General features: G+C 42.3%; 1 protein-coding gene across 14 annotated transcripts in view; it reads right to left on the reverse strand.

The window, feature by feature from the left end:
• DLG1 (discs large MAGUK scaffold protein 1) overlaps positions 1–14,968 on the reverse strand; it is a 427,573-nt gene that overhangs the window by 218,064 nt on the left and 194,541 nt on the right. The gene's annotated exons all lie outside the window — the stretch shown is intronic.

Raw genomic sequence — 14,968 nt, forward strand, 5'->3', positions numbered from 1 at the left:
CCATAGAGTAACAACTACATTTTTTTGCTCAAACATGAGAATTCAAGAATAGTCCAGAAGGAAGACAGGCAGTCCTTAAGAAAGAACTATGAAATAGAAAAGTTTACCAACCTGAAGATCCTGCATGTTCAGACATGCTCCTTTCGTCGTCTTCAACACAGCTTCCTCCTGAGAAGGAACACTTCTCATGACGTTGTTTCATTCGGGCAACTGGGCCTTGCATTTCTTTGTTGCACTGTTTGCATTTTGCATGCATGCCTGTCTTACCCACAGGTAGAGCAACTTCATTAAAATATTCCCAAACTGGGTCTCTTTTATGGCTTTCTGCCATTATAGGTTTTCCCTTCTAGTGAGAGAATGGGATGGTAGATCTCAAATCAATGAAGGCTACACTCAGAAAGACCTCAAGACTTCTGGAATATGCTGCTCAAACAGTTTCACTTTTGTTTCTACTGCCTGTCCCTCCCTTCTCACATTTATCTCCAGACTTCTTCTCCTTGTCTAGATTTATTCTGCCCCCAACAATCTTCTATTCATTGAACTTTTTTGAAACTTTGCACTTTTAGAGAGAGGTAAGGGATTGACTCTGTGTACACATTTGCAGAGGGACAATAGGGTTGAGGTCTGTTATTTCTCACCTCTATATATTATTTATTTATTTTAAAACATTTTTGCTGTTAACAAGCATATTATCCCTGGAGACACAAATCCACAGTTTGAGAACTGCAAAACTATGCATCTCTGATGGTATCTTCTGGACTGAGCACTGAGTCCCATTGGGTAGATAGAAAGATTAACCTAAATAATCTATACAGAATCCCCTGGAACCCCATAAAATTGGGTCCCTAATCCACCAACTATTGGAATTCATTTACAAAACTTTTCTTAAACATTACATGAATATATTGTTTCATACTATAGAATTCGAATTTATAATCCCTATTCCATGATGAGATCATCTTTGAGCTATAATGTATCTTAATTAAAACTATCTTTAGATAAGTCTTTTCCTCAAAAAGCCTTTTATCCAAAAAATCCAATTTAAATTAAAAAAAAAATCAGATTTTTTTTTAAAATCATTTATTTTTATCCACCCTGCCCACAACTGAGGATATACCTGATATATCCAGCCACCTTAACCATCTATGGTACACATTTGGGCAGGAATAGCTTTGACAATCAGCCCAGCCCCAGGGCTGTTGCAATGTAAATCTCTCTCCAGATGGAAACTGTTCCATACCCCTAATCATTTTTGTTGCCCTTCTCTACACCTTTTCCAATTCTAATATATCTTTTAGGAGATGGGGTCACCAGAACTGCATGCAGTATCTAAGGTGTGAGCATACCATGGATTTATATTTTGAGATTATGATATTTTCTGTTATTATCTATTCCTTTCCTAACAGTTCCTAACATTCTATTAGCTTTTTTCATTGCCACTGCACATTTCTTAAAGCATTTGATCAAACTACCCACAATGACTCCAAGATCTCTTTCTTGAGAGGTAACAGCTAACTTAGACTCCATCATTTTGTATGTATAGTTGCGATTATGTTTCCAATGTGTATAACTTTGCATTTATCAACACTGAATTTCATCTACCATTTTGTTGCCCAGTCCCCCAGTTTTCTGAGATCCCTTTGTAAATCTGCAGTCTACTTTGGACTTAACTATCTTGAGTAATTTTGTATCCCTGAAAATCTTTCCACCTGACTGTTCAACCTCCTTTTCTAGATCATATTCATAAATGTTGAACAGCACAGGTTGCTTTACAGATCCTTGGAAGACCCCTCTATTACCACTTTCCATTGTGAAAACTGACCATTTAGTCCTGCTTTTTGTTTCCTATCTTTTAACCAGTTACTAATCCACAAGAGACCTTCCCTCTGATCTCATTACTGCTTATTTTGCTTAAGTGACTCCGGAAAGGACCCTTGCCAAAGGCTTTCTGAAAGTCCAAGTACATGCTATCCACTGGGTCTCCCTTGTCCACGTGCTGGTTGACACCTTCAAAGAATTCTGAGATATTGTTGAGACCTGATTTCCCTTTACAAAAACCATGCTGACTCTTCACCAACATATTGTGTTCATTTATGTGTCTGACAATTCTGTTCTTTATTATAGTTTCTACCAATTTACCTGGTACTGAAGTTAGGCTGATTGGCCTGTAATTGCCAGGATAGCATCTGGAACCATTTAAAAAAAAATCGACATTGGCTATTCTCCAGTCACCTGATACAGGGACTGATTTAAGCTACAGGTTACATACCACATTTAGTAGTTCTGCAATTTCATAGGGGAGTTCTTTCAGAACTCTGGGGTGAATACCATCTGGTTCTGGTGACTTATTATTTTATCCATTTGTTCCAAAACCTCCTCTATCAACAACTCAATCTGGGACAATTCCTCAAATCTGTCACCTAAAAAGAATGACTTAAGTGTGGGAATCTCCCTCTCATCCACTGCAGTGAAGACTGATGCAAATAAGTCATTTAGTTGCTCCACAACTACTGTGTCTTCCTTGAGTGTTCCTTCTGCACCTTGATAAACCAGTGGCTTCACTAACTGTTTTGGCACGCTTCCTGCTTCCGATGTATTTTTTTTAAAAAATGGTTGTTTTGTCTTTTGCAGTTATTCTTCAAATTATTATTTGACCTCCCTAATTATACTTTTACACTTGACAGAGTTTATGCTCCTTTCTATTTTACTTAGTAGAATTTAACTTCCAATTTTAAAAGGATGCCTTCTTGACTGTAGGCATCTCTTTTACTCTGCTATTAAGCCATGATGGCCTCTGACAGTCTGTCTTTTTAATTTGGGGTATACATTTAGTTTGAGCATCTATTATGATTAAGGCTAAAATTATATCACAAATGTTATGGAATCTGGGACATTTTCTGCTCCAGCCCTGGGGTGGTGGGGCTGGAGCTGTCAGCAAATGGGGTGCCCCATGAGTTCCCAACTGCCATGGGGGGACCCAGAGCTCCCAGCCGCCAGCCCCAGAGCTCTCGGCCGCCATGGGTGGTGTGGACCCCCGGGACTCCCAGCCACCTCGGGCACCAGGGAGAACCCGGAGCCCCAGCCACCTCCCTCTCTCATGCAGCAGGGGTCAGGCTCAGCCCCATTTCGTCCCAGTTATTTTTTCGTAAAAGTCATAGACAGGTCATGGACTTATGTTAATTTTTATTTATTGCCCATGACCCATCTGACTTTTACTAAAAATAACTGTGACAAAATCTTAGCCTTAAATACGGTGTTTTTAAATGGTTTCCATGAAGCTTGCAGGCATTTCACTCTTGTGATTGTTCCTTTTAATTTAGAACATAAGAATGGCCATACTGGGTGACACCAAAGGTCCATCCAGCCCAGCATCCTGTCTACCGACAGTGGCCAAAGCCAGGTGCCCCAGAGGGAGTGATCTAGTGATCTCTCTCCTGCCATCCATCTCCACCCTCTGACAAACAGAGGCTAGGGATAAATAATTTCCATTTACTTCCTCATTTTTGTATAGTTCCCTTATTCGAAATTAAATGCAAAGGTGTCGTTTTCTTTGGTATCTGCCCCCTCTGAATGATGATAAACGTAATTTACATTAGGGTTCCTGCTACTGAGTGGTCCAGCTGTCTTCACCTCTTACACTGTCACCATCCTGGTCAAGTCGTAAGCAGAATATTCCTACTATTATCTTATTATCAAGCATGGAATTTCTGTCCATAAAGATTCTATGGTGCAGTCTGATTCATTTATGATTTTTTTACTATTTGACTCTGCTTCCTTTCACATATAGTGCCACTCCTCCACCAACGTGGCCTATCTGTAATTCCTGTATATTTTGTACTGTGCTATTACCATGTCCCATTGATTATCATTGTTGTACCAAGTTTTTTTGATGCCTGTTATATCAATTTCCTCCTTTAATACCAGGCACTCTAGTTCACCCATTTTAGTATTTAGACTTCTTGCTTTTGTATACAAGTACTTGTGCATTTTGTCAATATTCAGTTGCTTGCCTCTCTGTGACATAACTGATTGGGACTCTTTCATTTGTCTATTTCTCTTCAGCTCCTACCTCTACTTTCTCAACTTCTATTCTCTCCTTTTACTAGGATATAGAGAATCCCCTTCAATAAATCCTCCCCGAAGGAATGTCATTGTATGAACCATGTGCTCCTCTTCACCTGTCAGCTTTCCCCTACCTTTTAGTTTAAGAACTCCTCTTTTACCTTTTTAATTTTATATGCCCACAATTTGGTTCCATTTTGGTTTAGGTGGAGCCCGCCCTTCCAGTGTAGGCTCCTCCTTTCCCAAAAGGTTCCCCACTTCCTAATAAATCTAAATCCCTCCTCTTAACACCATCAACTCATCCATGCATTGAGACCCTGCAGTTCTACCTATCTAACTGGCTCTCTGAATGGAATTGGAAGCTTTTTAGAGAATACCATGGAGGTCCTAGACTTTAATCTCTTACCGTGCAGCCTAAATTTGGTTTCCAGGACCTCTCTTACCTTTCCCTATGTCACTGGTTCCATGATCACTGCTTCCTCCCTTGTACTGCACATAAGTATATCTACATGTCTTAAAAGCTCTGCAATCTTAGCATCCAGCAGGCAATTCACCATGTGGTTCTCTCAGTCATCACAAACCCAAACTATCTATATTTCTAATAATCGAATCCCGCATTACTATTACTTGTCTCTTCCTAATAACTGAGAGACCCTCTCCTGGAGGGTTATACTCAGTATGAGAGGATATCATGATACCTGAAAGGAGGGTCCCAACTACGGGATGGTTTCCCTTTGCTCCAGCTTTTCCTTCCCCAAGACTTTCAACAGCACAGAGTCAGTTACACTAGGGGTGGGATATAAGAATGGCCATACTGGGTCAGACCAAAGGTCCAACAAGCCCAGTATCCTGTCCTCTGACAGTGGCCAATGGCGGGTGCCCCAAAGGGAATGAACAGACAGGTTATCATCAAGTGATTGATGCCCTATCACCCAATCCCAGTTTCTGGCAAACAGAAGCTAAGGACACCATTCCTGCCCATCATGGCTAACAGCCATTGATGGACCTATCTTCCATGAATCTATCTAGCTCCCTTTTGAACCCAGTTATAGTACTGGCTTTCACAACACCCCCTGGCAAGAGCCTGTACTTGGTCTCTGAAGGCCACGAGTTGCTTCCACCAAATGCACACATATGCCACCTACCCACAAGGCAGGTAATCATACACGCTATATCCAGGTAAACAAAGCCATCAAGCTAATGAGCAGGGGAAAATACAGCCTAATGATCACAACAAGGAACAGATTCTGCACTCCAGGAAACCTTCCTGGCTCTTGAAACAGAGACAAAAGACCATGGGTCACATAAGGGGACAGACATTTCAATTATCCACCATTAGGGCTCCGTGTTTGTCATGGAGGTCACGGAAGTCAGAGATTCCATGACTTTCTGCAATCTCTGTGACGTCTGCAGGAGCCAGTGTGGCTGACATCAGGGCTGCCCAAGCAGCTGACTCTGGGGCCAGCTGGTCAGGTGGCCCCAGCGAAAGGCAACCCTGAAGTGGCTCTGCAGCCAGCTGCTCCGGCACTGGCCACTGCTTGGGTGCCCCTGGCAACAGTCCGCATGTGGCCGGAGTAGCTGCTTCCCTGGGCAGCCCCTGGCAGTGGTGCCCGGGCGGCCAGTGCAACCACAGCCTGAGGTGGTCCTGGATGGCTGGTGCAGACGCTTCCCCAGTCAGCCCCTGGCAGCGGTGACTGGGTGGCCGGAATAGCTGTTCCTCAGGCAGTCCCCAACAACTGGTGCTACGGCTGGCCCTGCGTTCCCCCCAGAAGCAGCCCCTCAGGATGCCCCCCAACGGCAGCCCGTCGGGGTATTTACAGTATAAGTCATGAACAGGTCATCAGCCTGTGAATTTTTGTCTTGCCCATGACCTGTCCATGACTTTTACTAAAAATACCCATGACTAAATCATAGCCTTTATCCATCACTGAGGGGATGATAGCATACATCACCCTCTGAGCCTTTGAAAGCTGAATCCTCTTGGTCGGGAAGGCAAGAGTTGCTGGATTCATAGAAGATTAGGGTTGGAAGAGACCTCAGAAGGTCATCTAGTCCAACCCCTGTCTAAGACAGGACCAACACCAACTAAATCATCCCAGCCAGGGTTTTGTCAAGCTGGGCCTTAAAAACCTCTAAGGATAAAGATTCCACCACCTCCCTAGGTAACGCATTCCAGTGCTTCACCTTCCTAGTGAAACAGTGTTTCCTAATATCCAACCTAAACCACCCCCACTTCAACTTGAGACCTTTACTCCTTGTTCTGTCATCTGCCACCACTGACAACAGCCAAGCTCCATCCTCTTTGGAACCCTCCTTCAGGTAACTGAAGGCTGCTATCAAATCCCCCCTCATTCTTCTCGTCTGCAGACTAAACTAGCCAGGTTCCCTCAGCTTCTCCTCGTAAGTCATGTGCCCAGCCCCCTGATCATTTTCGCTGGCCTCCACTGGACTCTCTCCAATTTGTCCCCATACTTTCTTTAGTAGGGGGCCCCAAAACTGGAAGCAGTACTCCATATGTGGCCTCACCAGTGCCAAATAATCATTTCCCTCGGTCTTCTGGCAATGCTCCTACTAATGCAGCCCAATATGCCATTAACCTTCTTGGCAACGAGGGCACACTGCTGACTCATTTCCAGCTTCTCATCCACTGTAATCCCCAGGTCCTCTTCTGCAGAAGTGCTGCTTAGCCACTTGGTCCCCAGCCTGTAGTGATGCATGGGATTCTTCCATCCTTGTTGAACCTCATCAGATTTCTTTTGGCCCAATCCTCCAATTTGTCTAGGTCACTTTAGATCCCACCTCTACCCTCCAGCGTATCTACCTCTGCCCCCAGTTTAGTGTCATCTGTGAACTTGCGGAGGGTGCAATCCATCCCATCATCCAGATAATTAATAAAGATATTGAACAAAACCAGCTGCAGGACCAACCCCTGGGGCACTCTGCTTGATACCAGCTGACAATTAGTGATCAACAGCTTGATGTCTATCTGTTGAGCCCAACAATCTAGCCAGCTTTCTATCCACCTTCTAGTCCATTCATCCAATCCATACTTTTTTAACTTGCTGGCAATACTGTGGGAGATCGTATCAAAAGCGTTGCTAAAAGTCAAGATATATCACATCCACTGCTTCCCCCATATCCACAGAGCCAGTTATCTCATCATAGAAGGCAATCAGGTTGGCCAGGAATCACTTGCCCTTGGTGAATCCATGTTGATTGTTCCTGATCACCTTCCTCTCCTCCAAGTGCTTGAAAATGGTTTCCTTGACGACCTGCTCCATGATTTTTCCAGGGACTGAGGTGAGGCTGACCTGTCTGTAGTTCCCCGGGTTCTCCTTCTTCCCTTTTTTAAAGGACCTCTCCCGACTGCCAAGAGTTTTCAAAGATAATGGCCAATGGCTCTGCAATCACATCCGCCAACTCCCTCATCACCCTCGGATGCATTAGATCTGGACCCATGGACTTGTGCATGTCCAGCTTTTCTAAATAGTCCTTAACCACTGAGGGCTGATCATCTCCTCCCCATACTGTGTTGCCCAAGACAGCAGTGTGGGAGCTGATCTTATCTGTGAAGTCTGAGGCAAAAAAAGCATTGAGTACTTCAGCTTTTTCCACATCATCTGTCACTAGCTTGCCTCCCCCATTCATTAAGGGTCCCACACTTTCCTGGACCTTTTCCTTGTTGCTAACATACCTGTAGAAACCCTTTTTGTTACCCTTCACATCCCTTGCTAGCTGCAACTCCAGTTGTGTTTTGGCCTTCCTGATTACACCCCTGCATGCTCAAGCTATATTTTTATACTCCTCCCTAGTCATCTGACCAAGTTTCCACTTCTTGTAAGCTTCCTTTTTGTGTCGAAGTTCATTGAAGATTTCACTGTTAAGCCAAGCTGGCCGCTTGCCATATTTGCTATTCTTTCTGCACATCAAGATGTGCAGACTTAATGGAAGTGAGAAACATGCTTAGACAAGATTGTAACTTCCGGAAATTAACTTTTAGTCACTAGAAAACATGTTTTGTTTTGCTTGTAACTATACCAGTCTGTCTTATTCTTGCTTAGTATCACCTAAACCTCTATTCTTAAGTTAATAAATAATTAATATTCTTTAATAAGTTAATAAACTTATTCTTGCTGTATTACAGAACAATCTCAGGGCTGTGCATTAAACTGGAGGCGGAGTCCTCAGCTAGCCAAAAAGACTGGTGAATACTCTGTCTCATCAGAGGAAGACAACTTAACTTCTGTGAAAGTCCACTGAGAGGGACTGAATACTCCAGGAAGACGTCCCTGGTAAACTCAGAAATGGGGATTCACTGACTGTTACCTGCAAGGCAGGGTTTGGACTGACGGAGTCTGATGAGTTGGCTGGCAAGCCAGACAGGCTGGTGTGTGAGGAAGCCAACACACGGCTTAGTAGCAGCAAAACACTCACTTGCTGAGGCAGAGAAGGAACACAGGGCTCACAATTTAGGGTACCCCAAAAAAGACACCACAGTACCAAATCAAATGTGTCACAGAATTATATTACATCAACATTATTACCTTTATCAATTAATCTTGTAATTTCATCAAAAATATCCAGTTAGTTTGACAGAATCCATTTTCCATAAAACCATTTTGATTGGTATTAGTTATCTTACGCTTGTGATTCTTTATTAATTGATTCCTATATTAGCTGTTCCATTATTCTGTCCAAGATCCAAGTCAGACTGACAGGTCTAGGATTGCCTGGGTCGTTCTGTTCACCCTTTTAAAATACTGCTACAACACTAGCTTTTGTCCAGTCACCAGTGTTCCAAGGGTTATTGAAAATCAACATTTTACAGTCCAGCAGGCTCCTTTGTCAGCGGGCAATGACATGGGTTTCACTGAGGCACTATAGGCACTGTTGGTACTCACTGCTCACGGAAAAGAAGCGTGGGCATGAAGCACAGTTTTTGAAGCCAACTTGCTGGGGCATAATCCCCAGGAGAGGAGGTCTCCCTAACAGTGGAAGAAGTCTGAAAGCAAACCTAACTAACTAAAACACTAATACTCAACAAAAACAAGAAAAATTACTATCTACAACTATATACAAGAAGGAGGAACAGACAACCAACTCTCTTAGCTAGGCTAAGAACACAGAGGAACAGAGGTTCCAACTCTGGCCATGCAGCAATAAGAGGGAACTAGAGGTGCGTCAACCCGCACAGCCTCTTATAACCTCAGCTGCAGACACGAGGACAATACACAACTGCTACAGAACTGTTCTGGCTGCAGCACGTGTCACACATGCGTACCCCATGTTTGGAATCCATATAGGGACCATCACCTAAAGAAGGACTTTTGGATACAAATTATCTGGACCCTCTGATTTAAAAATGTCTAACTTTAGAAGCTGCTTTTAACATCCTCCTGAGCTACTACTGGAAGGTAAAGTGTTTTGTCATCAGACATGACAATATCATCTTTTTCCCCCCAAATACTGAAAAGAAATATTTATTGAACATTTCTGCCATTTGCTTTACATGGAGATATTTAATTTATAACTGCCTTCACATTCCCTCTAAGTCAGGTTGTTGTTTTTAACCAGTGTGGCCTCCTTGATTGCGGCTTTTGGGGCATCTAGTAACTGGTGTCTTGAGCCTAATACCTTGTATTAGGCTAAAGCATCTTTCAGAAAGACATCCAAATTTGTCTTGAAAACTTCAAGAGACTGAGAATCCACCACTTCCCTTAGTAGTCTGTTCATCTTCGCACCACCCTTACTGAACTATTCCTAAAAGCTATTGCCAGCTCTAGGAGGCAGCACTGTAGAAGTGGTGGGTACTTTAAATCTCTGAAAACCAGGACATATAGAATTAAGAAAAGGAGTACTAGTGGCACCTTAGAGACTAACAGATTTATTTGAGCATAAGCTTTCGTGAGCTACAGCTCACTTCATCGAAAGCTTATGCTCAAATAAATCTGTTAGTCTCTAAGGTGCCACTAGTACTCCTTTTCTTTTTGCGAATACAGACTAACATGGCTGCTACTCTGAAACCATACAGAATTAAGTTATCCAACTCACCATGTTCTGGAAGAACATGAGGCACTACTTGGCCAACCTTAACTCTGCATTAACAAAGTTTTGGGCACTCAATTTTCTTGTTTTGTTTTTTAAAATCATTTCTCAGCCTCCCCATATTTCACAGTACAACCCTCCTCCTCCACTGCTCCTGATTGCTTGGCAACGTTTATCTCAGCCACAAAATGCAATGGCTGCATGTTGGTTCCTTCACTGCCTCTGCATCATCTTGTCTTCTCTCTGCTTGCCCAGCACAGTCAGGCTCTCCCTCCTCAGCCCTCTTCCACTGGATAGGCAGTCATAAGCATGGGGCCCAGAAGCTGAGAAGATAGGGAGAGGATGCTAGGACTAGCATGAAGTCCGTGGGAGCATTTTTTGAAGGGAGGTAATGAGAAGGAGGAGGATGCAGAGGTCAAGATCACGGACTTGGGAAACCAGGGTCCAGTCCCTTGCTCCAGACTTCCTTTTGTATGACCTTGGGTAAGTTCTTTAGTCTCTGTGTCTCAGTTTCTATCTGTAAAATGGAGAAAACAGCACATTCCTAACTCCATTGTACAAGGAGGGTGCTGTGAGGATAAATACATTAAAACTGCAAGGTGCTCAGAAGCTACAGTGTGATGGGGTCCAGACAGATATCTGTCATTGACTGAGGGATGTGGGGGTTTGGGGAGGACAGAACTGAAGTCCCCTCCCTCACCCACTGTACAGCATTGACCCCTCCTTCCACCCAGCTCTTTCCTGCACTCTTCCAATTACTCTTCACACACACACACACACACACTCTCTATTTCTCCTCACTGCTTTGACCTCCATCTCTCTCCAGTTACTCAGACTCCCCTACTACTGCTCCAACTCCTTCAACATTCCCTCCATCGTGCTCGCTGCTCCAAGACCATCCATCCCCAGTTCCACCCTCGTCCTTGCCATTTCATGCCCCTGTTAAACTTGTGGAGATAGGAAGATGGAGGGGCTCTGAGGAGTGCATATACCAGCAGGAAGCTGAAGGAGAGTCGTGATGCAGAATCCATACCCTTGAGTCATTCACTTAGTGACAGACTGCCTGAAAACTTTGATTGTTACAAGAGCCCTAGTCTTGCTGCACATCCGCATTTTAATCTGTTTGGGAAAAGCGACTTGTAGATTCAAGCTCTCCATTTAGTAACTTAATTTAATAACTAATCATTTAATTTAGCCATACTTTAGCTAAGATAAATGCTGATAGAATGAGATAAATTGGGGGATTATTAGAGCCATGGTTTGAGCCCCAAGTGTGCGCAAAAAAACCTTTTAAGAACCATTTGATTTTCATATGTTTTTTGGGAGGTGGTACCTCAGAAAGCCCTTGCTAAATGACTCCACTGCACTACCAACAGTACCTTGCACAGCCAAAACCATGGCAAATTTCAAGATGATGCAAGTAACCATATGGAGCTTGGAGCACTTAAAATAGCTGACCTTAAAACAGAAAAAAATGCTCAACCTTAACTGTAACAGAGCTAATGCTCTGCTATAACAATTCAGAAAATTATTGTATCCATATGACCAATTCCATTTTGAATCTCGTCAAGTTCTTGGCCTCAGTAATTTGTGGCAATGTGTTCCACAATCTATGCGCTGTGTGAAAACATATTTCCTGTACAGTAATCAGTTTTAAATTTGCTGCCTTTCTATTTCATTGAATGTCTCAATGTTCTTGCATTATAATATAGGGAGAACAGAAGTTCCAGATCTGCCTTCTGTAGACCATTCACTATTTTGTATACTTTTATCTCGTTCTCTTATTCATCTCTTTTCAAAGGTAAGCAATCCCAGCCTTTTCACTCTCTCTTTGCATGAGTTTTTTTTACCAGGCCAGTTAACATTGCTGTTGCCCTTCTCTTAACCCTTTCTAGTTCTGCAATATCCCTTTAAAATGGAGTGCCCAGTACTGCATGCAGTGTTACAGATGAGGCCACATTACTGCTTTATATAAAGTCATTAAACTATTCTTCATTTTATTCATCATCCCATTCCCTGTGTGTACTAAGATCTTGTTAGCTTTCTGGACTGCTACTGCATGGTGAACAGAGGTCTTCACTCAGATGTCTAAAATGATACCCTGGTTCATTTCTTGAGGTGATACAACTCATTTAGAACCTTGTAAGTTGTAGGGAGTTGTTCAAAATTTTTTCCCCAAAATGCATTACTTCGCATTTATTTACACTGAGTTTTATTTGACATTGTATTGTCCATTCAGCAAGCTTGGTCAGTTCTTCTGAAGTTCTTCACGGTGTTCTCTAGTCTTGACTAACATAAACAATGTTGTGTCATTAGAAAATTTTGCTACATCACTACTAAATGTCCTTTCCATGTCATCAATGAATATATTAAAGAATACTGAGACCTGACACACAACCTTGTGGCACTCCCATTGTCAACCATTTGTCATGAAGCAAACTGACTCTCAGATTGTACACTCTATTTTCTCTCTCAGCCAATTTTTGATCCATGACACTTTTCCTCTCATCCCATGACTCTTAGTTTCTTAAGCAGCCTCTTATAAGGTAGCCTTCCAAAGGCCTTTCGACAGCCAAAGTAAATTATGTCTTCCAGTTCTCCTTTTTCCACTACCATACTGACACATTCAACTAATTCTAAGAGAACAGTGAAAGACAAATTTCCCTTGCAGAAACTGTGCTGGATAGACCCTACCATACTATGACCTTCCAGGTGTTTTATTATTCTTTTTTAAATGATCATTTCAATCAATTGGCCAATTACAGATGTAAGCCTTACTGGTGTGAATTCCCTAGATCATCCCTAGAGCCTTTTAAACAAAACATTTACAACATTTGTCACCCTCCAATCCTTCAGAAGAGTAGCAGTATTTTAGGAGTCTGCATATTATTGCTAGCAGCTCACTAACTTAATTCTTAAACTCCTTCAAAACCCTGAAGAGCATACTATCTGGGCCTGATGACCTATTACTTTTTAAATAATCAATTTTGTTCCAGCATCTCCTCTTCCATTATTCAAAGACTTCAGTTTTAAATAAGAATTTGAGCATAATTGGTCTTCCACTGTATAACCATAAAGCAAAAGACAGACAGAGTCAACAGTAAAGACAGCCAAGAGACTGATAGCAAAGACAGGAAGATTTCCCTACCTGGCAGTGTTGGACCATTGCAATACTTCCTCCCAGGAATTAGAGAGGAGCCCAAGCACAGGCACTGATGGGACAGAGAACCAAGAATGACTTCCCATGAGGATTCTGCTGCAGCCCCACAAAGGAATGCTGACAGTACAGAGAAATACTTAAGAGAATGCCAAGTTAGGCAGCCAGGCGCACTATAACAAAGGAGCCAAGGACCTGAGACCATTACACACAAGGGAACATGTCTGTTTTCAACCATCAAACTGCTACACAAAGCAATGGCAAAGGCAGCAGTCCAAGATGCACTGGGACACAGGTCTTATGATGTAGCTACAGACGCAAGACAACAGTGGAGATGAAACCAAAGCCAACTGCAGGGTAGTAGCAAACAGCTGGCACAGATCAGGCCAAGGACAAGACCAGGAGGATTTGAACTCACCTTGACCATCAGCTGGCCTGATGTAAGCGAGTAAGAAGCATCAGGGTATATGGACAATAAAGAGGATCAATAGAACACCACCCAAGAGAAAAAAGGCAGCAACATGTCTGAAGCACTAGTATGTATTCTCAATTTTACTTCACTTTAATGTAATTTTTAATTGGGACTTTCCTTGATTTTAAAATTTCATAAGTGAAGACTAAAAAAGAACCCCCCCCCCCAAAAATGTTAATGGGATATTTCTAATTATGTTAAGATATGTAGCAAGAATCTTACTTTTTTTTCATTTTAATTTTAGGGCCAGATTCACTAGTACACTCTGGCTACTTTGGCCCAGACTCGAGCAGTGGCGAGATACCATCTTAGTGAGAGCACACCTTGCCTTCACTCTTATTAGGAGCAATGCTCTCTAGAGACAGTAGCCATTTTGAAAAGGGGCACTTTTGCTAAGGGCCACTGTGGCTGTAGTTCTACTGGGAACAAAGGGAGCTGATATCCATTTTGAAAGAGGGCAGTTCTGTGTTGAATGCTCTGTAGAAGAAAAGTATTCATCAGCCTATACTAAGAGATAAGATTTCAGCTATGAAAAATAACGGCAAAAAATTACCACTAATCTTAAAAAATAATTTTCTAAAGTAGCCTGTGGACAAGGTTTCAGAGAGTTAACCACACGGGAAGTATGAAGACTCATTTGGTATTAAGAACATTTAGGAGAAAAAAGATCCAGCACCAGGTGCTAAATTTCTTCCATGACTGATTTTTAAGTGATTAGAATTCAAACTAATTAATGGATTTAGTTGTAAATTCTCAGAAAACTTGTTCTGTACTCAAAAAGAGTAAGTACTGTAATTTGAGAATATATTGTATTCTTCATATACTGTATAACAAAATAGTTAATTCCCTCCTTTAAGTGCAAAACTCAGCTCATCTTTAACTACAGAACTGTGAGCAGTGCTCCCACAGCAGGTAAAGATGAACTGAAATTAAGACTAATTTTCATCCCCACATATCTACAGTTATTGATTTAATGATTCAGGCAGAAATAATACAATATTAATGCATACTTTTAGAAAATTAAAAGTCTGATGAAACAGACTGCAGAAACTGCTACCACCATAAGATCTCAAGCTGTGGTTCTCAAACTTATTATATCAGGGCCCCCCGACCCCTTCTTTGTGTCTATACTCATTTACGCCCCCCTCCCCAAGTACATATACTGCCACTCAGCTCTGAAGGCAAAGCAGAGAGCAGTGGCTGCTGGCTGGGCCACGTCAGCAGCAGCAGCA

This window comes from Lepidochelys olivacea, assembly GCF_965140295.1.
Source record: "Lepidochelys olivacea isolate rLepOli2 genome assembly, chromosome: 9".
Lineage (NCBI taxonomy): Eukaryota > Metazoa > Chordata > Testudines > Cheloniidae > Lepidochelys > Lepidochelys olivacea.